General features: G+C 45.8%; 1 long non-coding RNA gene across 2 annotated transcripts in view; it reads left to right on the top strand.

Annotated features, from left to right (window-relative positions):
- The first annotated feature begins 2,237 nt into the window (after positions 1–2,237).
- The window catches only part of LOC309797529, a 54,091-nt gene continuing 42,141 nt past the window's right edge, over positions 2,238–14,187 (top strand). For both annotated transcript variants that reach the window (XR_014292689.1, XR_014292690.1), the window contains exon 1: positions 2,238–2,534. This is a non-coding gene — a long non-coding RNA (uncharacterized lncRNA). The remainder of the gene's footprint in view (positions 2,535–14,187) is intronic.

Raw genomic sequence — 14,187 nt, 5'->3', positions numbered from 1 at the left:
TCTGTTTTTAAAAGATTTGGGGGAGGGGGGTAAGCATACAAACAAGAGCAGAATGGATACTTTTTCAGAATGGGAATGGCTCTGTGTAACCCCACCCCCAGGGAAACCACAGTCCTGACCTCTAACACCCTTGACGAGTCAGCCTTGGTCTGGGCTTGCGGACCCATGGAAGCTTCCTCATCCCCTCTTTCAGACCCTGTCTCTCCCTCGGCATCTTTGTGTGAAGCACCTGGGGAAGTGGCACTGCTCGGCTGTACTGCTGCTAGAACTCCACCTGGGCTCCACCAGGCTCCAGCCCCCCGCCCTGTGCACCTCTCTGACCCTGAGGCACCTCAACTGGTAGGAGCGGCATCACCTTCCCTCCCAGGACTTGTGACACTTAAGGGAGACACCAAAAAGACAAGCGTTTGGCTCCCTGGCTGGCAGAGAGCAGGTGCTCAATTGTCATAAGTGTCTGTATCAGTGAGGCTTCTCCAGACAAACAGAATCCATAGGGTGTGTGTGTGTATATACACACACATACATATGTACACGCATACAAAAATATACAGCTGTGTATATATGCAGTATGCATACAGACATATACACATATAGTATATGCAATACACACATACATATATACACACATATATAAAATGCATCGTTTGTATATATACAGTATGTATACACACATACAATACACATATACACTATACATACACACATATAAAATGCATAGTTTGTATATATACAGTATGTACACATGCATATAACATATGCAATAGACACACCTAGGTACATATATATCATACATATATACACACATACAAAGATATTTAGATGTGTATATAAACAGTATACATACATATATAATATATGCAATACACATACATACATATAGACACATATATACACCTACATATAAAAGCATGTAGCATAAAAATATATGTACTGTACATATAAATTCATCATATATATACATATATATCATATATATAAGATATATACACATACATATACACAATGTATACACACACATACACACCTATATGTAAATATGCGCATGTACATACACATATAAATATATATGCAAGTGTGTCTATATATAGTATATACATATATACATATAATACCTATGCAACATATACACATACAGGTATACAACATATATACACACCTATATATAAATATACACTGTATACATACATACGTACAGCGTACATCTACTGTATATATACACACACCCATATATCAATATATGGGTGTGTGTATATATACAGCATGTTCACATTTATAATATGTATACTATATATATACACATACATACATGTATACAATATATACACACAAATATATAGGCTTGTATGTATACTGTATATAGTACTTACACATATAATACAAACGCACGCACATATAAACATGTGTATACATATATATAATATGTATACACACATATACAAATTAATAGGCTTGTATATATTCAGTATTTTTACATATATAGTTTTGTTTTAAGGAGTTGACTCATGTGACTGTGAGGCAGGCAAGTCCGGGCAGGACTCTGGGCTGGAGACACAGGGAAGAGCTGATGTCCCAAGGCCACTGGAGGAACAGTTCCCTCTTTCTAGGGAACCTCATTTTTCTCTCCAGTCCTTCAACTGATGGACGAGGCCCACCCACGCCGCGGCACTGACAGTCTCCTTTACGCAAAGTGGACCAATTTCAGTGTTAATCTCTTCTGAAAAATACCTTCCTGGCCACATCTGGAATAATGTTTGTGGTTGCCGGGGCCCCACGCAGTGTGCACATGAGATTAACCATCCCCGTGTCGATGATGACACTTTATTTTCTCCCTTGAACATTGTCCCTACTATTCCAATTAAAATGGCAGTGCCATGAGGGCAGGGCATTTCCTTTTTTGCCAGTACTGAGCGTCCGCGGTCTGGTGCCTAGCATAGGCTAAATACACGGCATTTTTGTGAACAGAAGCCGGGATTTCAGCTGTCATATTTAATGAGGAATTATAGTCTTCTTATTGGGGGGAGGGGGGGTGTCACGGTACGTCAAGGGCGGGAGTCGAACCCGCCACCCCAGGCCCCGAGGGGTCTCCTCGGGTCCCCACTTCGGGCCGGTGGGTGTGGCTGGGGGCAGCCGAAGACGTGCGTGCGTGCGTGCGTGCGTGAGAGCGGGCGTGTCCACAGGGTGGGCCGCGCGCGCCGCGAGTGCTTCGGCCCGGTCCCCGGCTCATTGTGCTCGCCTCACGCAGGCCCGAGTTCGCAGCAGCGCTGGAGGCCTGGGGCCTGTGACCACAAAGAGGGAGCCGGGGGCCGGACGGGAGCGCGGCGGCGGTGGCTGAGGCCCAGGCCAGGCCCCCTCCCCTCACTGCCCGCCTGCCTGTTTGCCCCGCCCCCGCCGGCAGCGCCGCGCCCCTCCCCCAACCGCCAGACTAGCACGGTGCGGGGGCGGCGCGCGAAGACATGGGGGAGAAGCTGGAGCTGAGGCTGGAATCGCTCGTGGGGGCCGAGCCCGCCGTCTGCCCGTGGCCGCTGCCGGTCTACGTAAGTGCCACCGGTCCCCTCCTTCCGGACCCCCGCCCCTCTTCCCCCACGGCGCGCGCTGAGCCCACCGAGAAACGGAGCGACTCGAGTCGCCAGACCTTCTTTGGAGCCCCCCTTCCCGCCCCGCCGTGGTTCTCCGCGGCCTTTTCCAGCCCCCGCGCGCAGGGTGGGCAGAGGGGAGCCGGCGCCGGCCGGGGGCGCAGACTCGGCCGCGGGGACCCCGGGCTTCTGAGGGGCGCCCGAGCCGGTCTGCGGTTGGCTCTGCAGGGCTGGGGACCCCGGTCTCCCCGGGCCTGGACTGCCGGCGGGCTTGCCCTTCTGTACTTTAGGATTTGACATGTAGGGTTTCTTTTGCCTGGTAGTTTATTCTTAGCGCTGTCAACGTGCTTAGGTTTTTTTTTTTTTTTTTTTTTTTTTTTTTTTTTGAGGGCACCCTTTCCTCCCTCTCTCCAGTTTTTTGTGTTTCTGTTTTGTTTTGTTTTAGTTAGGCATTTTGTCCCTCTGATCTTGAGTGGGTGGGCTGGCAGGACACTTGGAGAGGAGGCGTGCTGTCCCCTGATCTTGAGTGGCCTTTGGAAAATGACACGCCAAAGGGAAATTTACACACAAGTCCGGTGATTGCAGAAATGCAGGGTGTCCGGCCAGGTGGGCGCCCGGCCCCTCGTCCCCTGTGGCTGCGTGGTGCGCGTGTACCTTGTCTCCGGGTTTACGCTTGGGCCCCGCAGCCCACCTTCCGGAGGGAAAGCGCAGCGGGCGGCTTGGGCCGGCGCCTTTGGGGCGCCCTTTCGTGCGCTCAGCTTGCGGGGGACCGGCCTCCAGGCGACCCGGCGGGGAAGCCCGCGCGACCCGCGCGTGTGTGTCAGTTTTGTGGAAAGTGTGTCGCGGCCGGGGTCGGGACGCTGGGACCGCCTGGAGCCGATGTTGACTCCGAGCCCCGGTTCTCCGCAGTTATCTGAGGTCCGAGGGTTTCCAGCCCTCCACTGCGCACTGGCGCTTTCTATTTTTGCCCTTCCTGTGCCTGGAGGCGCGGCTGAGCCTGGGCTCTGGCTTTTCCGGTTGGGTAACTCCAGGCGGCCCGGGTGGGCGGCCTGAGCAGCAGTGGGCTGGGCGGGGAGACATGCCAGGGGAGGGAAACTGAAAGTGGGGAGAACCTTCAGAACTCCAGCTGATCCACTTGCCTCGCCTCCCCGCCCCTCTTACTGCACTTGTCATGCAGGGGATGGCTGGCCGGCGCATTTTTCAAAATGTACTAATTTGTGTGTCCTTAGTAGCCGTGAAGCGTAGTTCACTTGTAGTGCACAGTTGTAGGAGTTTTGATCGCCATCAGGCGGCAGAGCAATCCTGTCATCCCATTTGCTGCCCTTTGGCGCCAGGGTGCCTCTAGCCTCTTGGCCACTAATGTCCCGAAGGTTTTGGCTTTTCCAGAAAGTCAGATAAACGGAACAACAGCATGTAGCTTTTTGATTCTGGCTGCTTTGGCTCAGCAAAACCTATGCGAGATTCCTCCCGGGTTTGTTTTTTTTGCTGTTGTTTTAAATATTTATTTAGGTAGTTATTTACTTGGCTGTGCTGGGTCTTGTTGCGGCACATGGGATCTTCATTGCCGCGTGCAGTATGTTTTAGTTGCGGCGTGGGGGATCTAGTTCCCTGAGCAGGGATGGACCCCGGGCCCCTTGCATTGGGAGTGTGGAGTCTTAGCCACTGGACCACCAGGGAAGTCCGTCATCCCTGTTGTTGCGGGTATGAGAAGCCACTCCTTTTTCTGGCTGTGTTGTATTCCATTTTCCGTTTGTCCATTCGCGTGCGGGTGGCAGGACTTGTGGGATGTTTCCAGTTTTGAGGGGATCAGGAATAAAGCTGCTGTAAACATCCCAGGGCAGGTTTCCATGTGAACTTGGGTTTTTACCTCACTTGAGAAAATACTCAGGAGTGGGACTGGGGTCTGTGCTAAGTGTATGTTTAACACCCCTTCTGCATCTTAGAAATTGGTATTTTTGAATATTGGAAGAGTTTAGAAATCCACTGTGACCCAGCACCCAGGCACTTGAAACGAAGTTGAAAGTTCATCTGGAGATGGTCACGTTGTCGCCGTCACTGTCTTTTCTTCGAGGCAGAGCAAGGCCACAGATGTGTAACCCTTGTAAGGAAGGCCTCGTGTGTCCAGGCCGTGGCAGGACCTGGCTTTCTAGTGATGGGCGGTTCTGCAGTGGAGAGCGTCTTTCCCTTGCTGGCCAGACCTCGCTTGGCAGGGTGCGGGGTGTGCTGCCTGCCTGGCCGGGCGCTCTTTCTGCCGGTCAGCAGCCGTTCCTGGTGTGTCTGTCCTACTACCAGGCAGGCGGTCAGGGGCCCTAGTGACGTGCTCAGCGAGCCGCAGCCTTCCTAAAGCTTTGCGGGTAATGTCTGCTACCCTCCCATTTCCCTGCTGAGGAATTTTGCTTTCTCATGGGAAGTGAGGGGCCAGTACTTTATAAGAGTTCATATTTTATGGGCCTCCCTGGTGGCGCAGTGGTTGAGAGTCCGCCTGCCGATGCAGGGGATACGGGTTCATGCCCCGGTCTGGGAGGATCCCATATGCCGCGGAGCGGCTGGGCCCGTGAGCCACGGCCGCTGGGCCTGCGCGTCCGGAGCCTGTGCTCCGCAACGGGAGAGGCCACAACAGTGAGAGGCCCGCATACCGCAAAAGGAAAAAAGAAAAAAAAAAGAGTTCATATTTTGTGATGACTCGATGCTGAATACATTAAGAAAAATGGGCTCCTTCCAGAAGCTTAACTTGTCAGAAGGTCAGATTTCGCATGTGACTGCACGTTTGAAATGAGTGAGCTTGTTTGTTCATGGATTCATTCATTCTGCAAGCACCTCCTGGATATTTACAGTGAGTGTTCCAGGGGGCGCAGAGGACAGTAGACAGTATTCTTTTTTTTTTTTTGATTTTTGAATTTTATTTTATTTTTTTATACAGCATGTTCTTATTAGTCATCAATTTTATACACATCAGTGTATACACGTCAATCCGAGTCGCCCAGTTCAGCACACCACCATCCCCACCCCCCACGGCTTTCCTCCCTTGGTGTCCATATGTTTGTTCTCTACATCCGTGTCTCAACTTCTGCCCTGCAAACTGGTTCATCTGTTTGAGACAGCTTTGTACTTCCCGCTTCCAGGGGCTCTTGTGTGGGTGCTGCGAAGCGGGGTTTTAGATGGTGCAAGGTGGAGGGTGGGCACTAGAACCGGTGCCCAGTGTCCGGGTGTGCGTGCGCTAGATGGGGCGTGCGGCCTAGGACTCCTGCCGGCTCGGTGACCCCGGCCGAGTGCTCTAAGGCTTCTAGGTCTCAGTGTTCTCATCTGTAGCATGGGCTCAACAGGACTCACTCTCTCTGGAGGTTACAAGGTCGAACTGTGTTAATGCTTGTAGACCCTACAATGTAGAAGACTTAGGACAGTTTGGAGCATCGTTAATTGTTCCACAGATACTACCTGGTCTGTTGAACGACTTTGCCTGGTACACGCCAAAGTGATTAGGAAATTGGTATATCCCAGCTTTATTTCCTTTCCATTAAAACAGGGCTCAGGAAAAAAAAATCTGTTTTTCAGTAGTCGTATCATATAGTGGAAAGAGCACTGGTGTGAAGGCAGCTTAGGGTTTGAATTCCAGGGCTTATGCTGTCTGTGGCCTGGGCAGGTTACTTTTGAACTGCAATCCCCACACTTGTAAAATGACATTAATAACCACTCTTTCTGTGGGTTCTTAGAATTAATTAAGCAGGTTATGTGTGTAAAGTATCCTGGCACTTGAATGAGTTGTCAGAACCAAGGGCTGCTGGAGACGATGCTTCTGCCCTAGGTAATCTTCCCTTCTACTGGGCGGCAGGTAAACACAAGCACAGTAGTCAGTGCTCTGGAAGAAGTGAGTTCTGGTGCTATAGAGCACAGAATCTCTTTTTTCTTTAATTTTTATTTTCTGTTGGAGGATAGTTGATGTACAATATTGTGTTAGTTTCAGGTGTACAGTAAAGTGATTCCGTTATACATGTATCCATTCCTTTTCAGATTCTTTTCCCGCACAGTTTGTTCCAGGCTATGGAGTAGAGTTCCCTGTGCTGTGCAGTAGGTCCTTGTTGATGATCTATTTGATATAGAGTCGTGTGTCTATGTTAACGCCAAAGTCCTAATGTATCCCCCCCCCCACCTTTCCCCTTTGCAGAGCACAGAATCTTGGAAGGGAAAGTTCAGGGTAGGCTTCTTGGAGGAGGTGCCATCCTTTCTAAGGATATGTAGAAGCTCCTGGGGTGGCAGGAGGGAGCAGTGTGTGTCAAAGTTTGAGAAATATAAGAAAATATGGCAAAACTAAGGTATAGGACTGGAACTCAGGGTTTGGGAAAGAAATGAGAGTTGATACTGGAAACTTAGTGGGGCCCAAGAGAAGGGGGCCTTGTTTGTCCTGTCAGAAGTTTAGATGTTTATCCTGAAGGCTGTGGGAAACCCTGAAGAACAGTGAGATGGACTTCTGGTTTAGAGACTTACTCGGACCTCCATGTGCAAGGCACTTGATTGGGTGCAGGGTGAATTGTAATCTAAGGTTCCCACTTAAGTTATAAAAGGTTGGACTGGATTTTGCAGATCTGAGAGAGAATGGGTGGGGCCTGGTGACCAGTTAGAAAAGGGAGGGCAGCAAGCGTGGGTGACAGTTTACAGCTGCATCTTTTTGAGAGATACAGAGCACAGTAGGAAGGTATTGGGGGTGGGAAGAGGATCTTACTTCATCTTCAGTGCTTTAGAGGGGCCTGGTAGACAGGTCTGGGCCCAAGGTTCAGATCTGTGCTTTTGCGGAGGAGAGGTGTTTGAAGGCATGGGAGAGACTTAGGTTACCCACAAGAAGATCCAAAGAATCATAGGTCTGAGGGCTTTTTAAGTGGGTATACTGAGGAAGTTTATAAGCTGAAAGAAAGCAGCCAGCAGAGAAGGGGTGTGAGGATCTAGGAGAGGAAATGATTGTTCATTTGTTTTCAAAAAGCTGAATACTTATCGTGTGCCTGGCCCTTTTCTAGGATCTGGGGTTCTCACCATGTGTTACCTCTTCTGCAAGGACAGTTCAACTCATCCCCTGGTGAAGAGAAGTCAGATTATTCTTTGCATCCCATTCAGGTGTAGGAACTGTTCTGTACCTCTGAAGGGACTTTACTTAACCAGAGTAATAAGTTAGAAATCATAAGAAATTAGAGCTGGAAGGGACCTTAAAAGCCACTGTACTTAATTTTGCCTAATATTTTACATTGAATGTAAGAAAAATTTATTGTAGAGCCCATTCTCTTCGGAATTCCTTCCCTGAACTTTCTTTATGACTTTCATCCAGTGGGTCTAGCTTGTAAATTTTGGCCTCCTCCTAAATTTGCTTCTTCATCCACATTACATTTTGCCCAGACTATGGCAGAAACTCCTGGGTGGTTTCGCGGCCCCTGGTCTCAGTTCCTCTAAGTTCATCTGCCTACTCGGGTTGAGTGATCTTCTAACATGACAAGATATGCCTAAAATAATGCTGCTAATGGCTTTCCCACACAGAGTTAGTGCATACTAGCCGCCCAGCGTGTGCTCTGCACAGAGGCCTGTAATCTGAACTGTGCTTTGCCAAGCCTCCTGGGGCTCTTTGGCCCTGAGGAAGGGGAGCTTTTTGTGATCACTCCCTTTATCTAGTCGGTCCTTCAGCTGCGGGGCGCCTTTTTCTAATCAGCGGAGGCACCCTTACTCAGCCAGTGGTAGCCCCAGGCCTCATCACCTGTGGGATACAAGCCATGCTCTCTCCCAGGCTTGCTTGGGCCAACATCTCTATTTTTATTTCTGTCTCTTCTCACACTTGGACCCCTGGTCTTTGGTCATCCCCACCTGCAGTATTTACAGTGCCCAGCAGGAGTCAGGCTTGAGTGTCTTTTCACACATGTTCCCTCTGCAGCTAATGCACCTCCTACTCCACCTCTGCATAGCCTCATCTTTCCAGACTGTACTTCAGGGTTATCATGAAGCCGTCACTTAGATACAACTTTTGGCCTCCATAGGCACTTCTGTGCTTTATCTCATGTGATTGAAATTTTGACTTTATAGATCTTCCTCCTTAATGAGGCTTTAAGGACAGGAGTCATTTCTAATCCTTAGCACAGAGCAGATGCTTTTTAACGGTGATAAAATGTATGGTTTAAATGACTCATTTTACAGTAATTTTGCTTTAGCTTCCGATAGAAATAAAGTTTCCGGATGTTGTGTTCCTGCAATAAGAAATAAAGATGTGAGCTTCCAGTTGTGTAAAGCCCATCAATGCTGTGTAAGTGCATCGGGTGCGCTAAGGAACGTGGAGCCAAGTGGGCTAGTTGTGAGAGAGAGAGACTGAACTATGTTAACAAAGGTAAGCCTTCATTGTGTCCTGCCAACATTTGACAGTTGCTTTTGGGCAAACTAAATTTATAAAATTTTAAACTGTTCCTCCCCATTAAAGGGATTGAATATTTGGCCACTTTGGTGCACCTGTGTCTTGCGAATTGTCCAATTGGAGATGGAGGTTTAGAAAATGAGTTTCAGTCTTGTTTAAGTATCTTCCCATCAGACTGGTCTCGTGATTTCCTACACACCATGTTACTTCCTGTCTACCTTTCCTTGGTGGTGTTCATGCCTGGATTGTCTCCTGTACCTGCTCAAACCTTGGTCCATTCTCATTTGTACCATGGAAGTTTGTCATGCCGGATACTGTCAGAACTAATTTTACTTAAGTTTGTGTTAAGGTGCAAAGCACACGTTTTGTATATTATCTGTTTTTTGTGTTTGTTTATATTTTTATGGTTTCTCTTCAAGAAATATTATGAGTAGGGAAATAACAAGATGTAAAGAGCAAAAAAGTCATCATTCTCTTTCAATTGTTAGAACATCTACCTGCAATCATATTGCACTGTGGTATGTGTTAAAATAGGAAATATGTGTCATGTCCCGTAGGAGCAGGAAAGTCAGTGGTGTTAGTGAGGGTGTGTCATGGAAGTAATCACTAAGCAGGTGACTGCTGGTTGGGGTCCTGAAACATTAGTGTGTGTTCCCTGTGTCCAGTAGTGGTCTGGAGAGGTCAGGAAGCGTGCCTTTCAATTTGAGGGAACAGAGGGTTTGAGGTCCTCTCTGTTCTATTGCTCTAGTATAGTATACTGCATAGCAGCTCATAAAATACTGTGTTTATAGTTGATATTTAAATCGCTGATTGATCATCAAGATTGGGATGTATCATTGGAAATGAAAATAGGAAGAGTCTTATGCTTTTTAGGTTTTTCCTTTTTTTCCGATGTCTCAGAAGGCTCTTTGATGGGGGACTTTTTATTCTCCCATACAATTCCATGAATACTTATACCCTGGCACTTATTTTAATGGCATTTTCAATTTATAAATGTCTCTGAAACACATACTGTAAACTATTTGAGGGTAATGACCATGGCCGTTGATGGCACATCTTAAATGTGCATCGTGTTAATGTTTGAGTGTCAAGTGGTCTACCATCAGTGCTTCCTTCTTTCACCCAGTTTTCTTCCTCATTTCCTTCTCCAAATTTGTCTCATTTTTCTATTCTCCCTTTTGCTTCTCTATTCTTGCTTTCTCTTTCCCATTGCATGTGTCATTCTTCTTCTTCTTCTTCTTCTCCTTCTGACTTCATTATTATGGCCAACCAAAACCTTTTCCAGGATTGTCTCTATCTTCCTTTCCTCTTCATTGCCATCCACAAACTCTTAGAGAATATTCTTGCTTGACTCCCTTACTTCCTAGCATACCCATGTACTTCCTGATCACTTTAGAACATTGAAAAGGGTTGGAATTTTTAAAAATAGGTAATTATAATCAGTCTTCTTTCACCTCTGGCATAAGACTCTTCTTCCTCAATCTGACCATTCTTAAATCTAGAAGTACTCCAGCTCATTGGTCTCCCTTACCCCCATGTTTAGGCCAAAGAACTTGTGAAACCTTAGCCCTGTTTAATACTTGAATTTATCAAAACATAAGAGGGCTAATTCTGCCTAAGGGCACCAAAGAAGAATAAAGATGCCACAAATAAATGTTTAGTCCAGATTTATAATGGACTCTTAAGTGCCTAGTTGAGTGCTAACCGTTAACTCACTTGAACACCAGGGAGGTCATGACACAAACTAACATGTTAATTGTAAAGACACTTCACTTCACCATTCCTCAATGTAGCTGATAAACTGCATCCAGTTAGCTTAAATAACATGAATGATGAATTTCCCTGTGTATATAAATTGGGAGTTTCTAAAGTTTTCTTTTTCCCTTTGTACAACTACTGACTGGCACCTCGCTTGGTCAGTGCAATAGGAAATGATGACTAAGAAACACATTGTCGGGGCTTCCCTGGTGGCGCAGTGGTTGGGAGTCTGCCTGCTAATGCAAGGGACACGGGTTCGAGCCCTGGTCTGGGGGGATCCCACATGCCGCGGAGCAGCTGGGCCTAGTGAGCCATGGCCGCTGAGCCTGTGCATCCGGAGCCTGTGCTCCACAACGAGAGAGGCCGCGGCAGTGAGAGGCCCGCGCGCTGCGATGAAGAGTGGCCCCCGCTTGCCGTAGCTAGAGAAAGCCCTCGCACAGAAATGAAGACCCAACACAGCCAAAAATAAATTAATTAATTAATAAAAGAAACACATTGTCTCAATATCAGTGGACATAATGTCCTAGTAGTCTATAAAAATCTCAAAATTCTTAATCTAAAAGGTAGGTCTGCCAATCTTATATCCTTTTCCTTTGTTAATATAAGTATCCAATCTATGAAGGTCTCAGTTTCCTTACTTAGAATAGGAGGTGGATAGATTTGCTAATATCTAGGGACGTTTCCAATTTTAATATTCCCTAGTTATAAGGGCTGAGCCAAATACAATGGCTCCCTTAATCATTAACTTCGCTCATGATGAAAGTTATCAGCAAGTTCTACTTGTAAGAGATCAAACATTCATATCCATGTATATTGTAGCACATTGACTTTTACAGAACTCCAAGTAACACAACGTAGTTACATTCATAGACTTAAGGTCACTGTGGTATACTTTACAATTTTTCTTATCCCTAGGAAGGGATTTCTTTCTCTGCCTTTCAGTAATGTAAGCCTTTTATTATCTCTTGGATCCTAAAAATGGGTAGGGTTTTGGCAGGTGGAGCTTAGGACAGACATTCCAGGTGACAGGGACAACAGGAGAAAGGGCAGAAGGAAGAATGGATTTTCAGAAAGACTTGATATCTTACACGATGAGAGCAGCGTTTCACAAACTCTGTCCTGCAGAACACTGGTTTTAGATGATGTTAATGTAGTTACAAGACAGAAGCATTTGGGAAGAACTGTACTCTACATCCCGACATGAAATTCAAGTTTCACTTTGTTTCATTACATACTCTGAAAAGTTTTGGAGGAAGGAATTGATTTATTTTTGTTTAATTCAGTCTTACTCACAGTTACTTGACAAACCTATATTCAGCTGATGGGACTGTATTTTGTGAAAGGCCAATCGGAGAAATGGTGAGATGGAGCTTAGGATATTTCTTTGTTGGGACAGGCATGTGATTATTCTTCTTATAATTCTTTACTGTTTGTCGTAACAATTGTTACTTTGCAGGAGTCAGTTTTTTTTTTTTTACATCTTTATTGGAGTATAATTGCTTTACAGTGTTGTGTTAGTTTCTGCTGTGTAACAAAGTGAATCAGCTATATGCATACATATATCCCCAGGATTCAGTTTTAAGCCCTCTGTTTTTATCTGAGTTATTGGGACTCTTAGAAAGCTCAACAATCCTGGAGTCTTCATCTCTGATGTAGTTTCCAGAAGCTCCTGGCACTTACCACTATTTGCTCTTGATTCTTTTCCTCCGACTTCAGACTTCTTACGATTATGAGCTGATGGTTTTCTCAGCCTCTAGTGTCAAAACCAGCTACCTCACTCATCTTCATTGTCTCAGTTACAAGGTGCAATATTTCCCATGTTTATATGTGTCAAAATAGAAGTCAGGGATTGATACATAGCATATGCGTAATAAAAATTGTATTTCTGGGGCCTCCCTGGTGGCGCAGTGGTTGAGAGTCCGCCTGCCGATGCAGGGGATACGGGTTCGTGCCCCGGTCTGGGAGGATCCCATATGCCGCGGAGCGGCTGGGCCCGTGAGCCATGGCCGCTGGGCCTGCGCGTCCGGAGCCTGTGCTCCGCAGCGGGAGAGGCCACAACAGTGAGAGGCCCGCATACCGCAAAAAGAAAAAAAAAAAAAAAAAAAATTGTATTTCTTTTTTTTCTTTGTTCGAAGGTATCCAAACACTGGCCAAGTTCTTAAATTGAAAGTAGAGTGATCTAACTTATTCAGCTCATCCAACCATCAATATTGAATATTTGTCTTTTTTCTTACACATATTCCTTGTATTCCAATTGTGACATTCTAGAGCACAGTGAGTACATTTATAACTTATTACTGCATTACTACCTTGGCTATTCCTTGACCAAAATTTACTTCACACAACTGACAGCCTAATTAACCTACTAGAGTTTTTTTTAATGTACGCATATATTAAAAAAACTCTAGTAGGTTAACTGCATTGCTAATAACTGAGTTTTTACATCTCTATGCACCCATGTATCCAACACCAGATCAAGATACTATAAAATATTTCTAACACCCTACACGGTTCTCTGTTACTTCTTTCTGTTCCATACTCTCCCAGGGCAACACCTAAGCTGACCTCTATCACCATATATGACATACGTGGAAACACACAGTGTGTATTCTTTGGTATCTGGCCTCTGGTTACATATCATTATATCAGTAGTTTATTCTTTTATTGTGTTTTCCTGATTTTTTTAAACCTAGACATTCATACAGTGTCAAAGTACCACTGAGTTCTTCATATTATTATGCTGACCTCCATCTTCAGGGGCTTTCTACAGTCTTCCGTGTGTCTTTGCACCTACTTTCTCTTCCATCTAATTATGTTTCATTTAACCAACCTCAGCCAGCCTTCCCTCATATTCCCCAACACGTAGCAGTCCTGTGTTCAGCCAGTTTTGTCCCCTATTCCAGAAGCCCTTTGTGCCATTCCTGACACTGTGCCTGTTCCCTGCCCGGAAGGCCTGTTCCCTACCCTCTATATACTTGTTCAAGACTCAGTTTAAATGCTACCTGTTCTGAGAAGTCTTCTCAGAAGAAGCCAGTACTTTTTGGAATCCTTCTTTAATGAAATCCCATAGCAAGTGTAATCTGTCCTCCCTGATCTGGTAATTAATTATCCATTGTTCCTATCATATAGTGTTTGTTTTCCTTGTGTGCTGTTATTATTTCTTGAAGCAGATTACAGTGACTTGAACCAGGAACTGGGTCATTTTCCTCTTCATTTTAGTGCAAGTTTCTGTGATATGAAGTTAAACTCTTTTTCCCTCACTTCCCATTCACCCTCAGCAGTTGTTAAACATGAAGTACAAGTGAAACTTATTGGTTAACAGGTTTTTGTGGTCCTTGGTTCCGGTCCCTAGGTCTAAGCTGCACTTCTGTAGTGCTGATTTGACTGATTTCTTATTGTCACATAACTCAGGCATTAACTAAATCCTTACAAATTTAGATACATATAAGATAGTATTAAAAAAACCCAGTGGATATCAAA

This window comes from Mesoplodon mirus, assembly GCF_964341445.2.
Source record: "Mesoplodon mirus genome assembly, contig: HAP1_SCAFFOLD_690, whole genome shotgun sequence".
Classification (NCBI taxonomy): Eukaryota; Metazoa; Chordata; class Mammalia; order Artiodactyla; family Ziphiidae; genus Mesoplodon; species Mesoplodon mirus.
This window is presented reverse-complemented; position numbering and strand designations above follow the sequence as displayed.